The sequence below is a fragment of the Schistocerca piceifrons genome, unplaced genomic scaffold, assembly GCF_021461385.2.
Source record: "Schistocerca piceifrons isolate TAMUIC-IGC-003096 unplaced genomic scaffold, iqSchPice1.1 HiC_scaffold_538, whole genome shotgun sequence".
NCBI lineage: Eukaryota > Metazoa > Arthropoda > Insecta > Orthoptera > Acrididae > Schistocerca > Schistocerca piceifrons.
Window position 1 is genome coordinate 155872 of NW_025728775.1, and position 24524 is coordinate 180395.

The 24524-nt window shown below is 51.0% G+C and overlaps 40 non-coding genes across 40 annotated transcripts; 29 read left to right on the forward strand and 11 right to left on the reverse strand.

Moving 5' to 3' along the window:
- Nucleotides 1–39: 39 nt before the first annotated feature.
- Trnav-cac lies at nt 40–112 on the forward strand. The gene has a single exon. It is a non-coding gene; the product is annotated as a tRNA-Val (tRNA).
- A 158-nt stretch (nt 113–270) lies between these two features.
- Trnav-aac lies at nt 271–343 on the forward strand. Its single transcript has one exon. It is a non-coding gene; the product is annotated as a tRNA-Val (tRNA).
- A 193-nt stretch (nt 344–536) lies between these two features.
- Trnap-agg lies at nt 537–608 on the reverse strand. The gene has a single exon. It is a non-coding gene; the product is annotated as a tRNA-Pro (tRNA).
- Nucleotides 609–1096: 488 nt separating this feature from the next.
- Trnav-cac lies at nt 1097–1169 on the forward strand. The gene has a single exon. It is a non-coding gene; the product is annotated as a tRNA-Val (tRNA).
- Nucleotides 1170–1327: 158 nt separating this feature from the next.
- On the forward strand, nt 1328–1400 carry Trnav-aac. The gene has a single exon. It is a non-coding gene; the product is annotated as a tRNA-Val (tRNA).
- A 193-nt stretch (nt 1401–1593) lies between these two features.
- On the reverse strand, nt 1594–1665 carry Trnap-agg. The gene has a single exon. It is a non-coding gene; the product is annotated as a tRNA-Pro (tRNA).
- A 469-nt stretch (nt 1666–2134) lies between these two features.
- Trnav-cac lies at nt 2135–2207 on the forward strand. The gene has a single exon. It is a non-coding gene; the product is annotated as a tRNA-Val (tRNA).
- A 158-nt stretch (nt 2208–2365) lies between these two features.
- Nucleotides 2366–2438, forward strand: Trnav-aac. Its single transcript has one exon. It is a non-coding gene; the product is annotated as a tRNA-Val (tRNA).
- A 2080-nt stretch (nt 2439–4518) lies between these two features.
- Trnav-aac lies at nt 4519–4591 on the forward strand. Its single transcript has one exon. It is a non-coding gene; the product is annotated as a tRNA-Val (tRNA).
- Nucleotides 4592–4957: 366 nt separating this feature from the next.
- Trnav-cac lies at nt 4958–5030 on the forward strand. Its single transcript has one exon. It is a non-coding gene; the product is annotated as a tRNA-Val (tRNA).
- A 158-nt stretch (nt 5031–5188) lies between these two features.
- Trnav-aac lies at nt 5189–5261 on the forward strand. The gene has a single exon. It is a non-coding gene; the product is annotated as a tRNA-Val (tRNA).
- A 193-nt stretch (nt 5262–5454) lies between these two features.
- On the reverse strand, nt 5455–5526 carry Trnap-agg. Its single transcript has one exon. It is a non-coding gene; the product is annotated as a tRNA-Pro (tRNA).
- A 1136-nt stretch (nt 5527–6662) lies between these two features.
- Nucleotides 6663–6735, forward strand: Trnav-cac. The gene has a single exon. It is a non-coding gene; the product is annotated as a tRNA-Val (tRNA).
- A 158-nt stretch (nt 6736–6893) lies between these two features.
- On the forward strand, nt 6894–6966 carry Trnav-aac. Its single transcript has one exon. It is a non-coding gene; the product is annotated as a tRNA-Val (tRNA).
- Nucleotides 6967–7159: 193 nt separating this feature from the next.
- On the reverse strand, nt 7160–7231 carry Trnap-agg. The gene has a single exon. It is a non-coding gene; the product is annotated as a tRNA-Pro (tRNA).
- Nucleotides 7232–7719: 488 nt separating this feature from the next.
- On the forward strand, nt 7720–7792 carry Trnav-cac. The gene has a single exon. It is a non-coding gene; the product is annotated as a tRNA-Val (tRNA).
- Nucleotides 7793–7950: 158 nt separating this feature from the next.
- Nucleotides 7951–8023, forward strand: Trnav-aac. The gene has a single exon. It is a non-coding gene; the product is annotated as a tRNA-Val (tRNA).
- Nucleotides 8024–8216: 193 nt separating this feature from the next.
- Trnap-agg lies at nt 8217–8288 on the reverse strand. Its single transcript has one exon. It is a non-coding gene; the product is annotated as a tRNA-Pro (tRNA).
- Nucleotides 8289–9405: 1117 nt separating this feature from the next.
- Trnav-cac lies at nt 9406–9478 on the forward strand. The gene has a single exon. It is a non-coding gene; the product is annotated as a tRNA-Val (tRNA).
- Nucleotides 9479–9636: 158 nt separating this feature from the next.
- On the forward strand, nt 9637–9709 carry Trnav-aac. The gene has a single exon. It is a non-coding gene; the product is annotated as a tRNA-Val (tRNA).
- Nucleotides 9710–9902: 193 nt separating this feature from the next.
- Trnap-agg lies at nt 9903–9974 on the reverse strand. Its single transcript has one exon. It is a non-coding gene; the product is annotated as a tRNA-Pro (tRNA).
- Nucleotides 9975–10462: 488 nt separating this feature from the next.
- Nucleotides 10463–10535, forward strand: Trnav-cac. The gene has a single exon. It is a non-coding gene; the product is annotated as a tRNA-Val (tRNA).
- Nucleotides 10536–10693: 158 nt separating this feature from the next.
- Trnav-aac lies at nt 10694–10766 on the forward strand. The gene has a single exon. It is a non-coding gene; the product is annotated as a tRNA-Val (tRNA).
- A 193-nt stretch (nt 10767–10959) lies between these two features.
- On the reverse strand, nt 10960–11031 carry Trnap-agg. The gene has a single exon. It is a non-coding gene; the product is annotated as a tRNA-Pro (tRNA).
- Nucleotides 11032–11500: 469 nt separating this feature from the next.
- Nucleotides 11501–11573, forward strand: Trnav-cac. The gene has a single exon. It is a non-coding gene; the product is annotated as a tRNA-Val (tRNA).
- Nucleotides 11574–11731: 158 nt separating this feature from the next.
- On the forward strand, nt 11732–11804 carry Trnav-aac. The gene has a single exon. It is a non-coding gene; the product is annotated as a tRNA-Val (tRNA).
- Nucleotides 11805–11997: 193 nt separating this feature from the next.
- Nucleotides 11998–12069, reverse strand: Trnap-agg. The gene has a single exon. It is a non-coding gene; the product is annotated as a tRNA-Pro (tRNA).
- Nucleotides 12070–12538: 469 nt separating this feature from the next.
- Nucleotides 12539–12611, forward strand: Trnav-cac. The gene has a single exon. It is a non-coding gene; the product is annotated as a tRNA-Val (tRNA).
- Nucleotides 12612–12769: 158 nt separating this feature from the next.
- Nucleotides 12770–12842, forward strand: Trnav-aac. Its single transcript has one exon. It is a non-coding gene; the product is annotated as a tRNA-Val (tRNA).
- A 2080-nt stretch (nt 12843–14922) lies between these two features.
- Trnav-aac lies at nt 14923–14995 on the forward strand. The gene has a single exon. It is a non-coding gene; the product is annotated as a tRNA-Val (tRNA).
- Nucleotides 14996–15361: 366 nt separating this feature from the next.
- Trnav-cac lies at nt 15362–15434 on the forward strand. The gene has a single exon. It is a non-coding gene; the product is annotated as a tRNA-Val (tRNA).
- Nucleotides 15435–15592: 158 nt separating this feature from the next.
- Nucleotides 15593–15665, forward strand: Trnav-aac. The gene has a single exon. It is a non-coding gene; the product is annotated as a tRNA-Val (tRNA).
- A 193-nt stretch (nt 15666–15858) lies between these two features.
- On the reverse strand, nt 15859–15930 carry Trnap-agg. Its single transcript has one exon. It is a non-coding gene; the product is annotated as a tRNA-Pro (tRNA).
- A 708-nt stretch (nt 15931–16638) lies between these two features.
- Nucleotides 16639–16711, forward strand: Trnav-aac. The gene has a single exon. It is a non-coding gene; the product is annotated as a tRNA-Val (tRNA).
- Nucleotides 16712–17077: 366 nt separating this feature from the next.
- Trnav-cac lies at nt 17078–17150 on the forward strand. The gene has a single exon. It is a non-coding gene; the product is annotated as a tRNA-Val (tRNA).
- A 158-nt stretch (nt 17151–17308) lies between these two features.
- On the forward strand, nt 17309–17381 carry Trnav-aac. Its single transcript has one exon. It is a non-coding gene; the product is annotated as a tRNA-Val (tRNA).
- A 5321-nt stretch (nt 17382–22702) lies between these two features.
- On the reverse strand, nt 22703–22775 carry Trnav-cac. The gene has a single exon. It is a non-coding gene; the product is annotated as a tRNA-Val (tRNA).
- A 732-nt stretch (nt 22776–23507) lies between these two features.
- Trnav-aac lies at nt 23508–23580 on the forward strand. Its single transcript has one exon. It is a non-coding gene; the product is annotated as a tRNA-Val (tRNA).
- Nucleotides 23581–23946: 366 nt separating this feature from the next.
- On the forward strand, nt 23947–24019 carry Trnav-cac. The gene has a single exon. It is a non-coding gene; the product is annotated as a tRNA-Val (tRNA).
- A 185-nt stretch (nt 24020–24204) lies between these two features.
- Trnap-agg lies at nt 24205–24276 on the reverse strand. The gene has a single exon. It is a non-coding gene; the product is annotated as a tRNA-Pro (tRNA).
- Between the last annotated feature and the right edge of the window lie 248 nt (nt 24277–24524).

The window sequence follows — 24524 nt, forward strand, 5'->3', positions numbered from 1 at the left end:
CGTCTTCGAGTGTACAAGGATGGACAGAGCGTATCCGTCGTTTCCGTAGTGTAGCGGTTATCACGTCTGCTTCACACGCAGAAGGTACCCGGTTCGATCCCGGGCGGGAACAGTATTTTCCTGCCTATGCCGCATACTACTCGAGTGAGCCACGTCGCGTGTGGATCTGCTACATGTACCTTCGTCATGCAAGTGCAGCATTTACTGAATTTTTAAGTTACGATGGCAACCTTGCTACAAGTTCTCTGAGAAGCAAGAACGAAAGCAGTAGTTTCCGTGGTGTAGCGGTTATCACGTCTGCCTAACACGCAGAAGGTCCACGGTTCGATCCCGGGCGGAAACACTTTTTCATCACTTTAAACAAGACATACCGACAAGCATTTGCCACGTTCTGTACCTAAAGCTTGGCAATCACCTTCATATGTCGGACCAGACGGTCATTTCTTTACACCAAGTATGAAATTCACTTTACACTGACGGGCAGCTTTTTGCGCTGACTCAGCCACCTACGTGCGACCAGTTTGCACAAAACGCTAGGGCTCGTCCGGGATTTGAACCCGGGACCTCCTGCACCCTAAGCAGGAATCATACCCCTAGACCAACGAGCCCTGTGACAGCGTGAACGCCAATTATTTCAGCAAACTGCATCCCTCGAAGTCGTCCAGGGTGCTCTTTGAATCTGGTGCGGCTGGCGGGATGGGGAAGGTGCTTTCTGCCGGCAGTGCTGTTCTTCGACAGACTGTGTGGCGACACCGTGGGTCACGGGCAGCACCGTTCTCGGAGGTGCCGTGGCCCGCGGTCGGCGGCCTTCCAGGGCTATTGGCATCTTCATGTAGAGCTGCCGCCGGGTGCGCACTGCCTGCTGCTAAGGAGGTGATTGATTTTGCTGATGTGACTTGCAATAACGACTGCGCGAAACGCCGCTATCTCGTTGGGGATGCTACGACATACACCCTCTCGAGCACCCCGAATACTTGTTGAGCCCTCGGCTACGATGGGTTTCAGGCTGTCAAATGAACTATGGTGTGTGCATGCGCGGACGGGAGAAAGGCTGAGGCGTCTTCGAGTGTACAAGGATGGACAGAGCGTATCCGTCGTTTCCGTAGTGTAGCGGTTATCACGTCTGCTTCACACGCAGAAGGTCCCCGGTTCGATCCCGGGCGGGAACAGTATTTTCCTGCCTATGTCGCATACTACTCGAGTGAGCCACGTCGTGTGTGGATCTGCTACATGTACCTTCGTCATGCAAGTGCCGCATTTACTGATTTTTTAAGTTACGTAGGCAACCTTGCTACAAGTTCTCTGAGAAGCAAGAACGAAAGCAGTAGTTTCCGTGGTGTAGCGGTTATCACGTCTGCCTAACACGCAGAAGGTCCCCGGTTCGATCCCGGGCAGAAACACTTTTTCATCACTTTAAACAAGACATACCGACAAGCATTTGCCACGTTCTGTACCTAAAGCTTGGCAATCACCTTCATATGTCGGACCAGACGGTCATTTCTTTACACCAAGTATGAAATTCACTTTACACTGACGGGCAGCTTTTTGCGCTGACTCAGCCACCTACGTGCGACCAGTTTGCACAAAACGCTAGGGCTCGTCCGGGATTTGAACCCGGGACCTCCTGCACCCTAAGCAGGAATCATACCCCTAGACCAACGAGCCAATTATTTCAGCAAACTGCATCCATCGAAGTCGTCCAGGGTGCTCTTTGAATCTGGTGCGGCTGGCGGGGTGGGGAAGGTGCTTTCTGCCGGCAGTGCTGTTCTTCGACAGACTGTGTGGCGACACCGTGGGTCACGGGCAGCACCGTTCTCGGAGGTGCCGTGGCCCGCGGTCGGCGGCCTTCCAGGGCTATTGGCATCTTCATGTAGAGCTGCCGCCGGGTGCGCACTGCCTGCTGCTAAGGAGGTGATTGTTTTTGCTGATGTGACTTGCAATAACGACTGCGCGAAACGCCGCTATCTCGTTGGGGATGCTACGACATACACCCTCTCGAGCACCCCGAATACTTGTTGAGCCCTCGGCTACGATGGGTTTCAGGCTGTCAAATGAACTATGGTGTGTGCATGCGCGGACGGGAGAAAGGCTGAGGCGTCTTCGAGTGTACAAGGATGGACAGAGCGTATCCGTCGTTTCCGTAGTGTAGCGGTTATCACGTCTGCTTCACACGCAGAAGGTCCCCGGTTCGATCCCGGGCGGGAACAGTATTTTCCTGCCTATGTCGCATACTACTCGAGTGAGCCACGTCGCGTGTGGATCTGCTACATGTACCTTCGTCATGCAAGTGCCGCATTTACTGAATTTTTAAGTTACGATGGCAACCTTGCTACAAGTTCTCTGAGAAGCAAGAACGAAAGCAGTAGTTTCCGTGGTGTAGCGGTTATCACGTCTGCCTAACACGCAGAAGGTCCACGGTTCGATCCCGGGCGGAAACACTTTTTCATCACTTTAAACAAGACATACCGACAAGCATTTGCCACGTTCTGTACCTAAAGCTTGGCAATCACCTTCATATGTCGGACCAGACGGTCATTTCTTTACACCAAGTATGAAATTCACTTTACACTGACGGGCAGCTTTTTGCGCTGACTCAGCCACCTACGTGCGACCAGTTTGCACAAAACGCTAGGGCTCGTCCGGGATTTGAACCCGGGACCTCCTGCACCCTAAGCAGGAATCATACCCCTTTTTTTTTTTTTTTTTTTTTTTTTTTTTTTGAACAAGAAGGTACTTTTTATTTACAGAATGTGCTTTTTTTCCTCAAATGGTGCTCCATCACTCCAACTGCCAGTAACAGCACATACAAAATACAGTATTTCAGCTTTTTGAAATTATTGGTTAAGATATAGACATTTTCAGCCTATCTTACAACTTATGCTAACTTAGTACATGAACATAAGCGAAAAAAATTTCTGAAAAAGTGTGAAAAGTGTGCACGCACGCATGCACACACGCACCAGTCTTTTTACTGAATTATATCTTCCGGTATTCAGAAGATTTTTCACAACAATAGTAATAGAACACTGAAATAAAAAACCACATTTTTCACACACAGATTATCCATCTTTTTCAATTTTACTTAAAAGCATCTGTATGCGACCTGACATAACAGGTTGACCACGTGCAGTTTTTAAGGACAGTTTTTTAAAATTTTCAGTGCGTTTACTTTTGTACTGTTTTAATCTTTCCTGTTTCTGCATCAACTGTTGCTCTATCATTTTCACCTTAGCCTCTTTTTCTCTTTGTTTCTCCTCAAATGTTTGTAATGCTCGTTTAAAGGCACTTGCTTTATGCTTCTTTAGAGATAGAGTACTTGAGTCCCTGTTAGCTGTTTGTGAAGAGACTCCCGGGTCGTTGTCTTCGCTACTTCGGTGGTTTCGACGCTTGTCGGCCGGATGGAAATAATTTTTCCCAGGATCTTCTTTTCGAAGTTGTTTATAGTACTTCCGTAACGCTGTCTTCTGTTTCTTCTCTTCCCACTTCTCGACTTTAAGTTTCTTGTTGAAGGTTTCTTGTCGCCATTTGTTTTTCATGTACTTTTTAACATCACCCTTTCGACGACACTCACTTTCGGGAGCAGATGACTCGACATTTTGCCTCATGATTTTGAGGAATATGAAATATATTTTCACTTCAGTTCAGATATACACTCGATGAAGCATAGTGTGTTCATATTACGTTACGTTGCCTCGCCTTTGCAGTTGTTACTTGTAACTGAGTACCTGACTACCTGCCATACTTCACTCACACTAGTTCACTGTAAACACCACTGATAACCACGTGTTTGTACCCCTAGACCAACGAGCCCTGTGACAGCGTGAACGCCAATTATTTCAGCAAACTGCATCCCTCGAAGTCGTCCAGGGTGCTCTTTGAATCTGGTGCGGCTGGCGGGATGGGGAAGGTGCTTTCTGCCGGCAGTGCTGTTCTTCGACAGACTGTGTGGCGACACCGTGGGTCACGGGCAGCACCGTTCTCGGAGGTGCCGTGGCCCGCGGTCGGCGGCCTTCCAGGGCTATTGGCATCTTCATGTAGAGCTGCCGCCGGGTGCGCACTGCCTGCTGCTAAGGAGGTGATTGTTTTTGCTGATGTGACTTGCAATAACGACTGCGCGAAACGCCGCTATCTCGTTGGGGATGCTACGACATACACCCTCTCGAGCACCCCGAATACTTGTTGAGCCCTCGGCTACGATGGGTTTCAGGCTGTCAAATGAACTATGGTGTGTGCATGCGCGGACGGGAGAAAGGCTGAGGCGTCTTCGAGTGTACAAGGATGGACAGAGCGTATCCGTCGTTTCCGTAGTGTAGCGGTTATCACGTCTGCTTCACACGCAGAAGGTCCCCGGGCGGGAACACTATTTTCCTGCCTATGTCGCATACTACTCGAGTGAGCCACGTCGTGTGTGGATCTGCTACATGTACCTTCGTCATGCAAGTGCCGCATTTACTGAATTTTTAAGTTACGATGGCAACCTTGCTACAAGTTCTCTGAGAAGCAAGAACGAAAGCAGTGGTTTCCGTGGTGTAGCGGTTATCACGTCTGCCTAACACGCAGAAGGTCCCCGGTTCGATCCCGGGCGGAAACACTTTTTCATCACTTTAAACAAGACATGCCGGCAAGCATTTGCCACGTTCTGTACCTAAAGCTTGGCAATCACCTTCATACGTCGGACCAGACGGTCATTTCTTTACACCTGCCGCCGGGTGCGCACTGCCTGCTGCTAAGGAGGTGATTGTTTTCGCTGATGTGACTTGCAATAACGACTGCGCGAAACGCCGCTATCTCGTTGGGGATGCTACGACATACACCCTCTCGAGCACCCCGAATACTTGTTGAGCCCTCGGCTACGATGGGTTTCAGGCTGTCAAATGAACTATGGTGTGTGCATGCGCGGACGGGAGAAAGGCTGAGGCGTCTTCGAGTGTACAAGGATGGACAGAGCGTATCCGTCGTTTCCGTAGTGTAGCGGTTATCACGTCTGCTTCACACGCAGAAGGTACCCGGTTCGATCCCGGGCGGGAACAGTATTTTCCTGCCTATGCCGCATACTACTCGAGTGAGCCACGTCGCGTGTGGATCTGCTACATGTACCTTCGTCATGCAAGTGCAGCATTTACTGAATTTTTAAGTTACGATGGCAACCTTGCTACAAGTTCTCTGAGAAGCAAGAACGAAAGCAGTAGTTTCCGTGGTGTAGCGGTTATCACGTCTGCCTAACACGCAGAAGGTCCACGGTTCGATCCCGGGCGGAAACACTTTTTCATCACTTTAAACAAGACATACCGACAAGCATTTGCCACGTTCTGTACCTAAAGCTTGGCAATCACCTTCATATGTCGGACCAGACGGTCATTTCTTTACACCAAGTATGAAATTCACTTTACACTGACGGGCAGCTTTTTGCGCTGACTCAGCCACCTACGTGCGACCAGTTTGCACAAAACGCTAGGGCTCGTCCGGGATTTGAACCCGGGACCTCCTGCACCCTAAGCAGGAATCATACCCCTAGACCAACGAGCCCTGTGACAGCGTGAACGCCAATTATTTCAGCAAACTGCATCCCTCGAAGTCGTCCAGGGTGCTCTTTGAATCTGGTGCGGCTGGCGGGATGGGGAAGGTGCTTTCTGCCGGCAGTGCTGTTCTTCGACAGACTGTGTGGCGACACCGTGGGTCACGAGCAGCACCGTTCTCGGAGGTGCCGTGGCCCGCGGTCGGCGGCCTTCCAGGGCTATTGGCATCTTCATGTAGAGCTGCCGCCGGGTGCGCACTGCCTGCTGCTAAGGAGGTGATTGTTTTTGCTGATGTGACTTGCAATAACGACTGCGCGAAACGCCGCTATCTCGTTGGGGATGCTACGACATACACCCTCTCGAGCACCCCGAATACTTGTTGAGCCCTCGGCTACGATGGGTTTCAGGCTGTCAAATGAACTATGGTGTGTGCATGCGCGGACGGGAGAAAGGCTGAGGCGTCTTCGAGTGTACAAGGATGGACAGAGCGTATCCGTCGTTTCCGTAGTGTAGCGGTTATCACGTCTGCTTCACACGCAGAAGGTCCCCGGGCGGGAACAGTATTTTCCTGCCTATGTCGCATACTACTCGAGTGAGCCACGTCGTGTGTGGATCTGCTACATGTACCTTCGTCATGCAAGTGCCGCATTTACTGAATTTTTAAGTTACGATGGCAACCTTGCTACAAGTTCTCTGAGAAGCAAGAACGAAAGCAGTGGTTTCCGTGGTGTAGCGGTTATCACGTCTGCCTAACACGCAGAAGGTTCCCGGGCGGAAACACTTTTTCATCACTTTAAACAAGACATGCCGGCAAGCATTTGCCACGTTCTGTACCTAAAGCTTGGCAATCACCTTCATACGTCGGACCAGACGGTCATTTCTTTACACCTGCCGCCGGGTGCGCACTGCCTGCTGCTAAGGAGGTGATTGTTTTCGCTGATGTGACTTGCAATAACGACTGCGCGAAACGCCGCTATCTCGTTGGGGATGCTACGACATACACCCTCTCGAGCACCCCGAATACTTGTTGAGCCCTCGGCTACGATGGGTTTCAGGCTGTCAAATGAACTATGGTGTGTGCATGCGCGGACGGGAGAAAGGCTGAGGCGTCTTCGAGTGTACAAGGATGGACAGAGCGTATCCGTCGTTTCCGTAGTGTAGCGGTTATCACGTCTGCTTCACACGCAGAAGGTCCCCGGTTCGATCCCGGGCGGGAACAGTATTTTCCTGCCTATGTCGCATACTACTCGAGTGAGCCACGTCGTGTGTGGATCTGCTACATGTACCTTCGTCATGCAAGTGCCGCATTTACTGAATTTTTAAGTTACGATGGCAACCTTGCTACAAGTTCTCTGAGAAGCAAGAACGAAAGCAGTAGCTTCCGTGGTGTAGCGGTTATCACGTCTGCCTAACACGCAGAAGGTCCCCGGTTCGATCCCGGGCAGAAACACTTTTTCATCACTTTAAACAAGACATACCGACAAGCATTTGCCACGTTCTGTACCTAAAGCTTGGCAATCACCTTCATATGTCGGACCAGACGGTCATTTCTTTACACCAAGTATGAAATTCACTTTACACTGACGGGCAGCTTTTTGCGCTGACTCAGCCACCTACGTGCGACCAGTTTGCACAAAACGCTAGGGCTCGTCCGGGATTTGAACCCAGGACCTCCTGCACCCTAAGCAGGAATCATACCCCTAGACCAACGAGCCCTGTGACAGCGTGAACGCCAATTATTTCAGCAAACTGCATCCCTCGAAGTCGTCCAGGGTGCTCTTTGAATCTGGTGCGGCTGGCGGGATGGGGAAGGTGCTTTCTGCCGGCAGTGCTGTTCTTCGACAGACTGTGTGGCGACACCGTGGGTCACGGGCAGCACCGTTCTCGGAGGTGCCGTGGCCCGCGGTCGGCGGCCTTCCAGGGCTATTGGCATCTTCATGTAGAGCTGCCGCTGGGTGCGCACTGCCTGCTGCTAAGGAGGTGATTGTTTTTGCTGATGTGACTTGCAATAACGACTGCGCGAAACGCCGCTATCTCGTTGGGGATGCTACGACATACACCCTCTCGAGCACCCCGAATACTTGTTGAGCCCTCGGCTACGATGGGTTTCAGGCTGTCAAATGAACTATGGTGTGTGCATGCGCGGACGGGAGAAAGGCTGAGGCGTCTTCGAGTGTACAAGGATGGACAGAGCGTATCCGTCGTTTCCGTAGTGTAGCGGTTATCACGTCTGCTTCACACGCAGAAGGTCCCCGGTTCGATCCCGGGCGGGAACAGTATTTTCCTGCCTATGTCGCATACTACTCGAGTGAGCCACGTCGTGTGTGGATCTGCTACATGTACCTTCGTCATGCAAGTGCCGCATTTACTGAATTTTTAAGTTACGATGGCAACCTTGCTACAAGTTCTCTGAGAAGCAAGAACGAAAGCAGTAGTTTCCGTGGTGTAGCGGTTATCACGTCTGCCTAACACGCAGAAGGTCCCCGGTTCGATCCCGGGCAGAAACACTTTTTCATCACTTTAAACAAGACATACCGACAAGCATTTGCCACGTTCTGTACCTAAAGCTTGGCAATCACCTTCATATGTCGGACCAGACGGTCATTTCTTTACACCAAGTATGAAATTCACTTTACACTGACGGGCAGCTTTTTGCGCTGACTCAGCCACCTACGTGCGACCAGTTTGCACAAAACGCTAGGGCTCGTCCGGGATTTGAACCCGGGACCTCCTGCACCCTAAGCAGGAATCATACCCCTAGACCAACGAGCCAATTATTTCAGCAAACTGCATCCATCGAAGTCGTCCAGGGTGCTCTTTGAATCTGGTGCGGCTGGCGGGATGGGGAAGGTGCTTTCTGCCGGCAGTGCTGTTCTTCGACAGACTGTGTGGCGACACCGTGGGTCACGGGCAGCACCGTTCTCGGAGGTGCCGTGGCCCGCGGTCGGCGGCCTTCCAGGGCTATTGGCATCTTCATGTAGAGCTGCCGCCGGGTGCGCACTGCCTGCTGCTAAGGAGGTGATTGATTTTGCTGATGTGACTTGCAATAACGACTGCGCGAAACGCCGCTATCTCGTTGGGGATGCTACGACATACACCCTCTCGAGCACCCCGAATACTTGTTGAGCCCTCGGCTACGATGGGTTTCAGGCTGTCAAATGAACTATGGTGTGTGCATGCGCGGACGGGAGAAAGGCTGAGGCGTCTTCGAGTGTACAAGGATGGACAGAGCGTATCCGTCGTTTCCGTAGTGTAGCGGTTATCACGTCTGCTTCACACGCAGAAGGTCCCCGGGCGGGAACAGTATTTTCCTGCCTATGTCGCATACTACTCGAGTGAGCCACGTCGTGTGTGGATCTGCTACATGTACCTTCGTCATGCAAGTGCCGCATTTACTGAATTTTTAAGTTACGATGGCAACCTTGCTACAAGTTCTCTGAGAAGCAAGAACGAAAGCAGTGGTTTCCGTGGTGTAGCGGTTATCACGTCTGCCTAACACGCAGAAGGTTCCCGGGCGGAAACACTTTTTCATCACTTTAAACAAGACATGCCGGCAAGCATTTGCCACGTTCTGTACCTAAAGCTTGGCAATCACCTTCATACGTCGGACCAGACGGTCATTTCTTTACACCTGCCGCCGGGTGCGCACTGCCTGCTGCTAAGGAGGTGATTGTTTTCGCTGATGTGACTTGCAATAACGACTGCGCGAAACGCCGCTATCTCGTTGGGGATGCTACGACATACACCCTCTCGAGCACCCCGAATACTTGTTGAGCCCTCGGCTACGATGGGTTTCAGGCTGTCAAATGAACTATGGTGTGTGCATGCGCGGACGGGAGAAAGGCTGAGGCGTCTTCGAGTGTACAAGGATGGACAGAGCGTATCCGTCGTTTCCGTAGTGTAGCGGTTATCACGTCTGCTTCACACGCAGAAGGTCCCCGGTTCGATCCCGGGCGGGAACAGTATTTTCCTGCCTATGTCGCATACTACTCGAGTGAGCCACGTCGTGTGTGGATCTGCTACATGTACCTTCGTCATGCAAGTGCCGCATTTACTGAATTTTTAAGTTACGATGGCAACCTTGCTACAAGTTCTCTGAGAAGCAAGAACGAAAGCAGTAGCTTCCGTGGTGTAGCGGTTATCACGTCTGCCTAACACGCAGAAGGTCCCCGGTTCGATCCCGGGCAGAAACACTTTTTCATCACTTTAAACAAGACATACCGACAAGCATTTGCCACGTTCTGTACCTAAAGCTTGGCAATCACCTTCATATGTCGGACCAGACGGTCATTTCTTTACACCAAGTATGAAATTCACTTTACACTGACGGGCAGCTTTTTGCGCTGACTCAGCCACCTACGTGCGACCAGTTTGCACAAAACGCTAGGGCTCGTCCGGGATTTGAACCCAGGACCTCCTGCACCCTAAGCAGGAATCATACCCCTAGACCAACGAGCCCTGTGACAGCGTGAACGCCAATTATTTCAGCAAACTGCATCCCTCGAAGTCGTCCAGGGTGCTCTTTGAATCTGGTGCGGCTGGCGGGATGGGGAAGGTGCTTTCTGCCGGCAGTGCTGTTCTTCGACAGACTGTGTGGCGACACCGTGGGTCACGGGCAGCACCGTTCTCGGAGGTGCCGTGGCCCGCGGTCGGCGGCCTTCCAGGGCTATTGGCATCTTCATGTAGAGCTGCCGCTGGGTGCGCACTGCCTGCTGCTAAGGAGGTGATTGTTTTTGCTGATGTGACTTGCAATAACGACTGCGCGAAACGCCGCTATCTCGTTGGGGATGCTACGACATACACCCTCTCGAGCACCCCGAATACTTGTTGAGCCCTCGGCTACGATGGGTTTCAGGCTGTCAAATGAACTATGGTGTGTGCATGCGCGGACGGGAGAAAGGCTGAGGCGTCTTCGAGTGTACAAGGATGGACAGAGCGTATCCGTCGTTTCCGTAGTGTAGCGGTTATCACGTCTGCTTCACACGCAGAAGGTCCCCGGTTCGATCCCGGGCGGGAACAGTATTTTCCTGCCTATGTCGCATACTACTCGAGTGAGCCACGTCGTGTGTGGATCTGCTACATGTACCTTCGTCATGCAAGTGCCGCATTTACTGAATTTTTAAGTTACGATGGCAACCTTGCTACAAGTTCTCTGAGAAGCAAGAACGAAAGCAGTAGTTTCCGTGGTGTAGCGGTTATCACGTCTGCCTAACACGCAGAAGGTCCCCGGTTCGATCCCGGGCAGAAACACTTTTTCATCACTTTAAACAAGACATACCGACAAGCATTTGCCACGTTCTGTACCTAAAGCTTGGCAATCACCTTCATATGTCGGACCAGACGGTCATTTCTTTACACCAAGTATGAAATTCACTTTACACTGACGGGCAGCTTTTTGCGCTGACTCAGCCACCTACGTGCGACCAGTTTGCACAAAACGCTAGGGCTCGTCCGGGATTTGAACCCGGGACCTCCTGCACCCTAAGCAGGAATCATACCCCTAGACCAACGAGCCAATTATTTCAGCAAACTGCATCCATCGAAGTCGTCCAGGGTGCTCTTTGAATCTGGTGCGGCTGGCGGGATGGGGAAGGTGCTTTCTGCCGGCAGTGCTGTTCTTCGACAGACTGTGTGGCGACACCGTGGGTCACGGGCAGCACCGTTCTCGGAGGTGCCGTGGCCCGCGGTCGGCGGCCTTCCAGGGCTATTGGCATCTTCATGTAGAGCTGCCGCCGGGTGCGCACTGCCTGCTGCTAAGGAGGTGATTGATTTTGCTGATGTGACTTGCAATAACGACTGCGCGAAACGCCGCTATCTCGTTGGGGATGCTACGACATACACCCTCTCGAGCACCCCGAATACTTGTTGAGCCCTCGGCTACGATGGGTTTCAGGCTGTCAAATGAACTATGGTGTGTGCATGCGCGGACGGGAGAAAGGCTGAGGCGTCTTCGAGTGTACAAGGATGGACAGAGCGTATCCGTCGTTTCCGTAGTGTAGCGGTTATCACGTCTGCTTCACACGCAGAAGGTCCCCGGTTCGATCCCGGGCGGGAACAGTATTTTCCTGCCTATGTCGCATACTACTCGAGTGAGCCACGTCGTGTGTGGATCTGCTACATGTACCTTCGTCATGCAAGTGCCGCATTTACTGATTTTTTAAGTTACGTAGGCAACCTTGCTACAAGTTCTCTGAGAAGCAAGAACGAAAGCAGTAGTTTCCGTGGTGTAGCGGTTATCACGTCTGCCTAACACGCAGAAGGTCCCCGGTTCGATCCCGGGCAGAAACACTTTTTCATCACTTTAAACAAGACATACCGACAAGCATTTGCCACGTTCTGTACCTAAAGCTTGGCAATCACCTTCATATGTCGGACCAGACGGTCATTTCTTTACACCAAGTATGAAATTCACTTTACACTGACGGGCAGCTTTTTGCGCTGACTCAGCCACCTACGTGCGACCAGTTTGCACAAAACGCTAGGGCTCGTCCGGGATTTGAACCCGGGACCTCCTGCACCCTAAGCAGGAATCATACCCCTAGACCAACGAGCCAATTATTTCAGCAAACTGCATCCCTCGAAGTCGTCCAGGGTGCTCTTTGAATCTGGTGCGGCTGGCGGGGTGGGGAAGGTGCTTTCTGCCGGCAGTGCTGTTCTTCGACAGACTGTGTGGCGACACCGTGGGTCACGGGCAGCACCGTTCTCGGAGGTGCCGTGGCCCGCGGTCGGCGGCCTTCCAGGGCTATTGGCATCTTCATGTAGAGCTGCCGCCGGGTGCGCACTGCCTGCTGCTAAGGAGGTGATTGTTTTTGCTGATGTGACTTGCAATAACGACTGCGCGAAACGCCGCTATCTCGTTGGGGATGCTACGACATACACCCTCTCGAGCACCCCGAATACTTGTTGAGCCCTCGGCTACGATGGGTTTCAGGCTGTCAAATGAACTATGGTGTGTGCATGCGCGGACGGGAGAAAGGCTGAGGCGTCTTCGAGTGTACAAGGATGGACAGAGCGTATCCGTCGTTTCCGTAGTGTAGCGGTTATCACGTCTGCTTCACACGCAGAAGGTCCCCGGTTCGATCCCGGGCGGGAACAGTATTTTCCTGCCTATGTCGCATACTACTCGAGTGAGCCACGTCGCGTGTGGATCTGCTACATGTACCTTCGTCATGCAAGTGCCGCATTTACTGAATTTTTAAGTTACGATGGCAACCTTGCTACAAGTTCTCTGAGAAGCAAGAACGAAAGCAGTAGTTTCCGTGGTGTAGCGGTTATCACGTCTGCCTAACACGCAGAAGGTCCACGGTTCGATCCCGGGCGGAAACACTTTTTCATCACTTTAAACAAGACATACCGACAAGCATTTGCCACGTTCTGTACCTAAAGCTTGGCAATCACCTTCATATGTCGGACCAGACGGTCATTTCTTTACACCAAGTATGAAATTCACTTTACACTGACGGGCAGCTTTTTGCGCTGACTCAGCCACCTACGTGCGACCAGTTTGCACAAAACGCTAGGGCTCGTCCGGGATTTGAACCCGGGACCTCCTGCACCCTAAGCAGGAATCATACCCCTTTTTTTTTTTTTTTTTTTTTTTTTTTTTTTGAACAAGAAGGTACTTTTTATTTACAGAATGTGCTTTTTTTCCTCAAATGGTGCTCCATCACTCCAACTGCCAGTAACAGCACATACAAAATACAGTATTTCAGCTTTTTGAAATTATTGGTTAAGATATAGACATTTTCAGCCTATCTTACAACTTATGCTAACTTAGTACATGAACATAAGCGAAAAAAATTTCTGAAAAAGTGTGAAAAGTGTGCACGCACGCATGCACACACGCACCAGTCTTTTTACTGAATTATATCTTCCGGTATTCAGAAGATTTTTCACAACAATAGTAATAGAACACTGAAATAAAAAACCACATTTTTCACACACAGATTATCCATCTTTTTCAATTTTACTTAAAAGCATCTGTATGCGACCTGACATAACAGGTTGACCACGTGCAGTTTTTAAGGACAGTTTTTTAAAATTTTCAGTGCGTTTACTTTTGTACTGTTTTAATCTTTCCTGTTTCTGCATCAACTGTTGCTCTATCATTTTCACCTTAGCCTCTTTTTCTCTTTGTTTCTCCTCAAATGTTTGTAATGCTCGTTTAAAGGCACTTGCTTTATGCTTCTTTAGAGATAGAGTACTTGAGTCCCTGTTAGCTGTTTGTGAAGAGACTCCCGGGTCGTTGTCTTCGCTACTTCGGTGGTTTCGACGCTTGTCGGCCGGATGGAAATAATTTTTCCCAGGATCTTCTTTTCGAAGTTGTTTATAGTACTTCCGTAACGCTGTCTTCTGTTTCTTCTCTTCCCACTTCTCGACTTTAAGTTTCTTGTTGAAGGTTTCTTGTCGCCATTTGTTTTTCATGTACTTTTTAACATCACCCTTTCGACGACACTCACTTTCGGGAGCAGATGACTCGACATTTTGCCTCATGATTTTGAGGAATATGAAATATATTTTCACTTCAGTTCAGATATACACTCGATGAAGCATAGTGTGTTCATATTACGTTACGTTGCCTCGCCTTTGCAGTTGTTACTTGTAACTGAGTACCTGACTACCTGCCATACTTCACTCACACTAGTTCACTGTAAACACCACTGATAACCACGTGTTTGTACCCCTAGACCAACGAGCCCTGTGACAGCGTGAACGCCAATTATTTCAGCAAACTGCATCCCTCGAAGTCGTCCAGGGTGCTCTTTGAATCTGGTGCGGCTGGCGGGATGGGGAAGGTGCTTTCTGCCGGCAGTGCTGTTCTTCGACAGACTGTGTGGCGACACCGTGGGTCACGGGCAGCACCGTTCTCGGAGGTGCCGTGGCCCGCGGTCGGCGGCCTTCCAGGGCTATTGGCATCTTCATGTAGAGCTGCCGCCGGGTGCGCACTGCCTGCTGCTAAGGAGGTGATTGTTTTTGCTGATGTGACTTGCAATAACGACTGCGCGAAACGCCGCTATCTCGTTGGGGATGCTACGACATACACCCTCTCGAGCACCCCGAATACTTGTTGAGCCCTCGGCTACGATGGGTTTCAGGCTGTCAAATGAACTATGGTGTGTGCATGCGCGGACGGGAGAAAGGCTGAGGCGTCTTCGAGTGTACAAGGATGGACAGAGCGTATCCGTCGTTTCCGTAGTGTAGCGGTTATCACGTCTGCTTCACACGCAGAAGGTCCCCGGGCGGGAACACTATTTTCCTGCCTATGTCGCATACTACTCGAGTGAGCCACGTCGTGTGTGGATCTGCTACATGTACCTTCGTCATGCAAGTGCCGCATTTACTGAATTTTTAAGTTACGATGGCAACCTTGCTACAAGTTCTCTGAGAAGCAAGAACGAAAGCAGTGGTTTCCGTGGTGTAGCGGTTATCACGTCTGCCTAACACGCAGAAGGTCCCCGGTTCGATCCCGGGCGGAAACACTTTTTCATCACTTTAAACAAGACATGCCGGCAAGCATTTGCCACGTTCTGTACCTAAAGCTTGGCAATCACCTTCATACGTCGGACCAGACGGTCATTTCTTTACACCTGCCGCCGGGTGCGCACTGCCTGCTGCTAAGGAGGTGATTGTTTTCGCTGATGTGACTTGCAATAACGACTGCGCGAAACGCCGCTATCTCGTTGGGGATGCTACGACATACACCCTCTCGAGCACCCCGAATACTTGTTGAGCCCTCGGCTACGATGGGTTTCAGGCTGTCAAATGAACTATGGTGTGTGCATGCGCGGACGGGAGAAAGGCTGAGGCGTCTTCGAGTGTACAAGGATGGACAGAGCGTATCCGTCGTTTCCGTAGTGTAGCGGTTATCACGTCTGCTTCACACGCAGAAGGTACCCGGTTCGATCCCGGGCGGGAACAGTATTTTCCTGCCTATGCCGCATACTACTCGAGTGAGCCACGTCGCGTGTGGATCTGCTACATGTACCTTCGTCATGCAAGTGCAGCATTTACTGAATTTTTAAGTTACGATGGCAACCTTGCTACAAGTTCTCTGAGAAGCAAGAACGAAAGCAGTAGTTTCCGTGGTGTAGCGGTTATCACGTCTGCCTAACACGCAGAAGGTCCACGGTTCGATCCCGGGCGGAAACACTTTTTCATCACTTTAAACAAGACATACCGACAAGCATTTGCCACGTTCTGTACCTAAAGCTTGGCAATCACCTTCATATGTCGGACCAGACGGTCATTTCTTTACACCAAGTATGAAATTCACTTTACACTGACGGGCAGCTTTTTGCGCTGACTCAGCCACCTACGTGCGACCAGTTTGCACAAAACGCTAGGGCTCGTCCGGGATTTGAACCCGGGACCTCCTGCACCCTAAGCAGGAATCATACCCCTAGACCAACGAGCCCTGTGACAGCGTGAACGCCAATTATTTCAGCAAACTGCATCCCTCGAAGTCGTCCAGGGTGCTCTTTGAATCTGGTGCGGCTGGCGGGATGGGGAAGGTGCTTTCTGCCGGCAGTGCTGTTCTTCGACAGACTGTGTGGCGACACCGTGGGTCACGAGCAGCACCGTTCTCGGAGGTGCCGTGGCCCGCGGTCGGCGGCCTTCCAGGGCTATTGGCATCTTCATGTAGAGCTGCCGCCGGGTGCGCACTGCCTGCTGCTAAGGAGGTGATTGTTTTTGCTGATGTGACTTGCAATAACGACTGCGCGAAACGCCGCTATCTCGTTGGGGATGCTACGACATACACCCTCTCGAGCACCCCGAATACTTGTTGAGCCCTCGGCTACGATGGGTTTCAGGCTGTCAAATGAACTATGGTGTGTGCATGCGCGGACGGGAGAAAGGCTGAGGCGTCTTCGAGTGTACAAGGATGGACAGAGCGTATCCGTCGTTTCCGTAGTGTAGCGGTTATCACGTCTGCTTCACACGCAGAAGGTCCCCGGGCGGGAACAGTATTTTCCTGCCTATGTCGCATACTACTCGAGTGAGCCACGTCGTGTGTGGATCTGCTACATGTACCTTCGTCATGCAAGTGCCGCATTTACTGAATTTTTAAGTTACGATGGCAACCTTGCTACAAGTTCTCTGAGAAGCAAGAACGAAAGCAGTGGTTTCCGTGGTGTAGCGGTTATCACGTCTGCCTAACACGCAGAAGGTCCCCGGTTCGATCCCGGGCGGAAACACTTTTTCATCACTTTAAACAAGACATGCCGGCAAGCATTTGCCACGTTCTGTACCTAAAGCTTGGCAATCACCTTCATACGTCGGACCAGACGGTCATTTCTTTACACCTGCCGCCGGGTGCGCACTGCCTGCTGCTAAGGAGGTGATTGTTTTCGCTGATGTGACTTGCAATAACGACTGCGCGAAACGCCGCTATCTCGTTGGGGATGCTACGACATACACCCTCTCGAGCACCCCGAATACTTGTTGAGCCCTCGGCTACGATGGGTTTCAGGCTGTCAAATGAACTATGGTGTGTGCATGCGCGGACGGGAGAAAGGCTGAGGCGTCTTCGAGTGTACAAGGATGGACAGAGCGTATCCGTCGTTTCCGTAGTGTAGCGGTTATCACGTCTGCTTCACACGCAGAAGGTCCCCGGTTCGATCCCGGGCGGGAACAGTATTTTCCTGCCTATGTCGCATACTACTCGAGTGAGCCACGTCGTGTGTGGATCTGCTACATGTACCTTCGTCATGCAAGTGCCGCATTTACTGAATTTTTAAGTTACGATGGCAACCTTGCTACAAGTTCTCTGAGAAGCAAGAACAAAAGCAGTAGCTTCCGTGGTGTAGCGGTTATCACGTCTGCCTAACACGCAGAAGGTCCCCGGTTCGATCCCGGGCAGAAACACTTTTTCATCACTTTAAACAAGACATACCGACAAGCATTTGCCACGTTCTGTACCTAAAGCTTGGCAATCACCTTCATATGTCGGACCAGACGGTCATTTCTTTACACCAAGTATGAAATTCACTTTACACTGACGGGCAGCTTTTTGCGCTGACTCAGCCACCTACGTGCGACCAGTTTGCACAAAACGCTAGGGCTCGTCCGGGATTTGAACCCAGGACCTCCTGCACCCTAAGCAGGAATCATACCCCTTTTTTTTTTTTTTTTTTTTTTTTTTTTTTTCTTTTATTGCAATCGCAAGCGCTGCCAGTAAGCAGTAAGCATGTACTGCCGAAACGCTAGGTGTCCATCCTCTTCATGACAACTGTTGACAAAATGTACGAAATGGCCAATCAACCACATTACGGTATGGAGCTTCGTCCGCGGAAAAAAGGAAGAATCGGGCCGGACGATGATGTCAATAGTATAAGCGGCTTCAGCAGACCTAGTGACAAAAGCAAGTTGTTTCCTGAGCCAACGCCAATTAGCAAGGTGCCCACAGCAGGTGAATCGATGTTCAAGGGTATCCAGGAGACCACACCGAGTACAGGTGTCCGTGTCAGAAAGACCAACACGGTGCAGTCGTACATTGGTGGGAACCAAATTATTTATTACCCTATACCACGTGGACGCCACGGCCATAGAGTGGATCGGCAGACTAACGTTCTTCCAGACGTTCCTCCAGGACACAGATGGAGACGCCAGTTCTATTGGATTGGGACCGGCCAGCCCCTCCCAGCGGGCAATCAAGCCCTTGGTCGTTGGCACCGGTCGCCGCAAGAAGACGTCACCGAGGTAACTCACCGCAATGTAAAATTCCCGAATGTGTTTCAACTTAAAATTTAGGCGTCCGACATCGACAGGTGGAGCAAGGCTCTCCGGACGCACAACAGTAAAAAGCCTGGATGTAATTGAAGTCACTTCTTGCGTAACAATTAGAGTCGTTCGGCGGACGTACAAAGCAGACGCCTTGCGAGTAATGTCAGAGAGGCCCAAGCCTCCGGAGAGACGCGGTTTCGTCATTACCTCGTAACGTAACTTGAATAGATGGCCCTTCCATATAAACCTGCTAGACAATTGGCGCAACCTTTTCGCCACCATCATGGGAAGTGGGAACAGCTGAGCAACATAATAAGCTTTACATAGAACGTAGGTGTCTAAAATTCTGACTTTTTGCAAAATGGTAGCAGAGCGCTGCTCATGGACCATCAGAGCCCCCTGTATCTTCTCGGTGACAGATTTCCAATTGAGAGCCGCCATTTTTAGAGGACACCGATCAATGATAATCCCCAAGGACGTATGGCGATCGACAAAAGTGGCCCAAGGGACGTCAGCATCGCGAAATCCTCGAATATCAAGGAACTTACATTTACCCTGATTGAGACGCGCTCCAGAGACACGACAGTATGCATCAACCGCCCCTTTCAACAACGGGATATCATCACGTTGACGGAGGAGAACAACGACATCATCCGCATATGCCTTAACAGAGAGCTTCCCACCAGAGAGGGACATACCCTGAAGCTTGAGAGCAATAGTCCGAAGCATCGGTTCCAGGGACAATACGAATAAAGACATAGAGAGCGGACTACCCTGAGGCACTCCGCGGCGGATAGCAATGGGCGGCGTCAGCTGCCCATTGACTGACACCCGAGCTGTTATTCCCCTATACAAATTGCCAAGAACACCACGTGATGAAGCGTTAAAACCTATTGTACCTAAAACACGATCTAAAAACACATGACTGACGTGATCAAAAGCCTTATAAAAATCAAGGTAGGCAAAGGCACAATGTACGTTTGTAACCGCCGCAACCGAGACAACATCCCGATATTCGGCTACTGGTGTCAGAATAGATCTATCATGAAAACAACATTGATGTGCACCAATCACACCCCGAAGCAGAGAAGACAACCGGCTATTGAGCGCTCTAGCAGCTGTCTTATAGTCAAAATTCAGCAATGTGAGCGGACGAAGATTGGCAGCAGATAAACGACCAGAGGACTTCGGGATTAAAACAATTTTCCCTACTTTAAAATCGGCAGGCACATCCATCCCCCTGACAATCTCATTTAAAATCTGCGTAAAAATGTCACCCAAAAGAGGCCAAAAACGGAGATAAAATTCTTTAGGCAGGCCGTCTGGACCCGGCGATTTACTGGACGGAGAGCGAGCAATAAAATCGAAAACATCATCTACCTGGAACTCCCGGAGAAATTCGCCGTTCGCGTCAGGCGCGATCGTCGCAGTTAGATCCCCAAAGACATCATCCGAAAGAGACTCACCAGAATCATCGGCAGAATATAGACTAGTGTAATACTGATGAAGAGCACGAACCATTTCCTCCTGTGCAATAAGCTGTCGCCCATCATCCACCGTAAGAGAAGAGATGAAGGAGCGACGACGACGAGTCTGATGCCGTAGCAGGTGGTACAAGGATGTCAGTTCACCTTCAACAAGAGAGTGAGGTTTCGACTTAACTCGCAGACCATCCATCTGTCGTCGTTTAAGGCTCAAGAGCTTGGCTTTAATACGACGAACATCATGGATCCGCAGTGGAGAGGTACCCGCCGCGTCATATAGTTCACGCAGGACAGAGTAGTAATATTCATACGTGTTCTTGAAATCACGCGTCCTAGCAGCACAGTAGAAAATCAAAGTCTGACGAATCTTGGGCTTGGCAAACGCAGTCCACCAAACCAGCAAGGAGGGGTATCGCGGGACAGAGCGAAGACATCGCTCCCACACGCCACTTATAACATCATCCATAGCACTGTCGGCAAGGTGGGAAACATTTAACATCCACTGGGAACGATAAAGTTTTGCAGATTGGCGACTAAGATTTACAGTTGCAGTAAAAGCACAATGGTCAGAAAAACTAGTAGGAATAACATCGACAGAAAGAATTTTATCACATAAAAAATCAGATAAATAGAATCTGTCGAGTCTACTGCATGAGGACGCGGTAAAAAACGTATATTTCACCAGGGTTGGATATTTGTGTTCCCAAACATCACGCAGATGCATCGCACGAACTAAGTCATGTAAATCACGGCAATAATTAAAATTGGGGGACTGGTCTGCAGGGCGTAAAACACAATTAAAATCGCCTCCGAGCAGGAGACTCCGAGGACTCTGGCGCAAAAGATAAATAAGCTCTTCTTTATAAAAGCGCGATCGAGCCACAGTGTGACCCGAACCAGAGGGGGAATACAAAACAACGAGGCGGAGATCAAAAAGACGACAACCAATCCCACGGCCAGAGTCAAGGAATTCAATGTCAGTAATAGGAATGCCCTCTCGAAAGAAAAGAGCAGTTCCTGTTGAATATTCCGGCGCGACATTAAAAACAGTTTGAAATCCAGGTAGAGAGAGATCAGAAAACAACACTTCCTGCAAAAACACTACGTCCGCACAGGCGTCGTAAATAAACTGCCGCAAAGAGGCAATGCGAACGTCGGACTCAATACGGTTAACATTTAAGGTAAGAAAGGTGTATGCTTGAACCATAGAGAGAAAAGCGAGAAAACAAATCACCTACACCTACGCACCAGCGTCACAGTCCATAGCAGGGGTGACAGAGGCATCCGAGGGAGGGGGACTGCTACCCCGTTCCGCGGATCCCTTACGTTTCGGTTTTTTACGAACAGCATTAACGTTCGGCTGAACGCGTAACTTGCGTCGGCTGACGGGCAAGGAAACTTCAGCCGCCGGTGACGTAGGAGGGTCAAGTTCTGTATCCGACACCACCCGCGCCGGTCCACATGCGGGATCCGGGGTCGCGGGGGAAACATCCGACAAAACGGAATGGTCAACACCTGCACTAGCTTCCGGCAAACATGGACTGCACGGAGGCGAAACGTGAGCAGGAAGGTCCGAGGCCGCAGAGTTGGAAGGAAGCGGAGCAGCTCCGCTGGCAGAGGTATGGGGCAGCGAAGCAGGAAGTTGTCGCGGCTCCACTTGTTGTGACATCGAAGTCGGTTCGGAAGACGGCGCCAACAGGCCCGACCGACGACCCGACTCGAGAGAAGCTGCGTCGGAGGCCGGAGGGGCGCCAGCAGCCGCCACCGGAACCGCTACCTCAGGAGGGCAGGGAGCAGCTACAGTACACAGTGGCTCGGAGGATGCCGGTCGCTCGGACTGGGGCATCTCAGGGAGATCCTCATCCGTACTATTTCCATCGTGTGGGCGACGCCTCTTATTATTCAAAAGTGGCACACCCACCTGAGGGACAGACGGAACAACATCAGATTTAGCACGCAAAGGAGGAAATTCTGTATCAGGGGTGCGCAAAACCTGTGGCGGGGCGCTACTACCACTGGACTGTGCTACACCAAGAGCAGAACCACCTGCAACGAGGTCAGCGACCGTTAACTTGCGACGCTGTTCGAGAGAATTTTTTAAAACAAAAACTCTCCGCGGACAGTCGGTACGCACGTGACCACTTTCATTGCACAAAAAACAGGTGCCAACCTGACCACTATATGTTACATGGACACGATATCCACCGATCTGCAGGTGAGATGGAATATTCTGCTTAACGTGCATTTCGACTGAACGAATACCACTGTAACATTGCAGGCGATGTTGGCTTGACCAGCGTTCAAGGCGAATGCTCTTTACATCACCATACTTCTGTAGACCCTCCTTAAGATAGACATTATCCACCTCCGGTGGAAGGTTGTAAACACGAACATTGGTATACGTGATGGAAGCATTGGAAAGCAGCACGGTACTTACAGAATCATCCCGATGCCGAAAGAGAACTTGATGACCATATTTAGAAAGAATTTTATCAACCTGAAGTGGGTCCATAAACTTAACAAAGAATACATACAGTTCGGTATCAAAATAAGCAGTGTGCACCTGATCCGAATGAACACCAAAGGTATCTACCAACCAATCATGAATCTCAAGAGAACTAGGTTGCACATGGCGGGTTGACTTGTCAAAAGCAAAACTAACTGTAGCCTGACGAGGAATAACCTGGGACGACATTTTCAAAATATGCGGTCGAAACCGCTACACAAAAAACACTGAAATAAGGACAGAAAGTAACACAAGGTACGAAACAACGACGGAGAAACACTCACAGAAGTTGCAACACAACACGTAAACAAAAACGATAGTCCACTATACGTAACGCTACGGCGGAGCGGAAGACTAGGCACGTCCACACTGCACGGCGTCTAAAGCGGAACTACGCATGACGAAGGTACATGTAGCAGATCCACTCACGACGTGGCTCACTCGAGTAGTATGCGACATAGGCAGGAAAATACTGATCCCGCCCGGGATCGTACCGGGGACCTTCTGCGTGTGAAGCAGACGTGATAACCGCTACACTACGGAAACGACGTACCCCTAGACCAACGAGCCCTGTGACAGCGTGAACGCCAATTATTTCAGCAAACTGCATCCCTCGAAGTCGTCCAGGGTGCTCTTTGAATCTGGTGCGGCTGGCGGGATGGGGAAGGTGCTTTCTGCCGGCAGTGCTGTTCTTCGACAGACTGTGTGGCGACACCGTGGGTCACGGGCAGCACCGTTCTCGGAGGTGCCGTGGCCCGCGGTCGGCGGCCTTCCAGGGCTATTGGCATCTTCATGTAGAGCTGCCGCCGGGTGCGCACTGCCTGCTGCTAAGGAGGTGATTGTTTTTGCTGATGTGACTTGCAATAACGACTGCGCGAAACGCCGCTATCTCGTTGGGGATGCTACGACATACACCCTCTCGAGCACCCCGAATACTTGTTGAGCCCTCGGCTACGATGGGTTTCAGGCTGTCAAATGAACTATGGTGTGTGCATGCGCGGACGGGAGAAAGGCTGAGGCGTCTTCGAGTGTACAAGGATGGACAGAGCGTATCCGTCGTTTCCGTAGTGTAGCGGTTATCACGTCTGCTTCACACGCAGAAGGTCCCCGGGCGGGAACAGTATTTTCCTGCCTATGTCGCATACTACTCGAGTGAGCCACGTCGTGTGTGGATCTGCTACATGTACCTTCGTCATGCAAGTGCCGCATTTACTGAATTTTTAAGTTACGATGGCAACCTTGCTACAAGTTCTCTGAGAAGCAAGAACGAAAGCAGTGGTTTCCGTGGTGTAGCGGTTATCACGTCTGCCTAACACGCAGAAGGTCCCCGGTTCGATCCCGGGCGGAAACACTTTTTCATCACTTTAAACAAGACATGCCGGCAAGCATTTGCCACGTTCTGTACCTAAAGCTTGGCAATCACCTTCATACGTCGGACCAGACGGTCATTTCTTTACACCTGCCGCCGGGTGCGCACTGCCTGCTGCTAAGGAGGTGATTGTTTTCGCTGATGTGACTTGCAATAACGACTGCGCGAAACGCCGCTATCTCGTTGGGGATGCTACGACATACACCCTCTCGAGCACCCCGAATACTTGTTGAGCCCTCGGCTACGATGGGTTTCAGGCTGTCAAATGAACTATGGTGTGTGCATGCGCGGACGGGAGAAAGGCTGAGGCGTCTTCGAGTGTACAAGGATGGACAGAGCGTATCCGTCGTTTCCGTAGTGTAGCGGTTATCACGTCTGCTTCACACGCAGAAGGTCCCCGGTTCGATCCCGGGCGGGAACAGTATTTTCCTGCCTATGTCGCATACTACATTTGCCACGTTCTGTACCTAAAGCTTGGCAATCACCTTCATATGTCGGACCAGACGGTCATTTCTTTACACCAAGTATGAAATTCACTTTACACTGAGGGGCAGCTTTTTGCGCTGACTCAGCCACCTACGTGCGACCAGTTTGCACAAAACGCTAGGGCTCGTCCGGGATTTGAACCCGGGACCTCCTGCACCCTAAGCAGGAATCATACCCCTAGACCAACGAGCCAATTATTTCAGCAAACTGCATCCCTCGAAGTCGTCCAGGGTGCTCTTTGAATCTGGTGCGGCTGGCGGGATGGGGAAGGTGCTTTCTGCCGGCAGTGCTGTTCTTCGACAGACTGTGTGGCGACACCGTGGGTCACGGGCAGCACCGTTCTCGGAGGTGCCGTGGCCCGCGGTCGGCGGCCTTCCAGGGCTATTGGCATCTTCATGTAGAGCTGCCGCCGGGTGCGCACTGCCTGCTGCTAAGGAGGT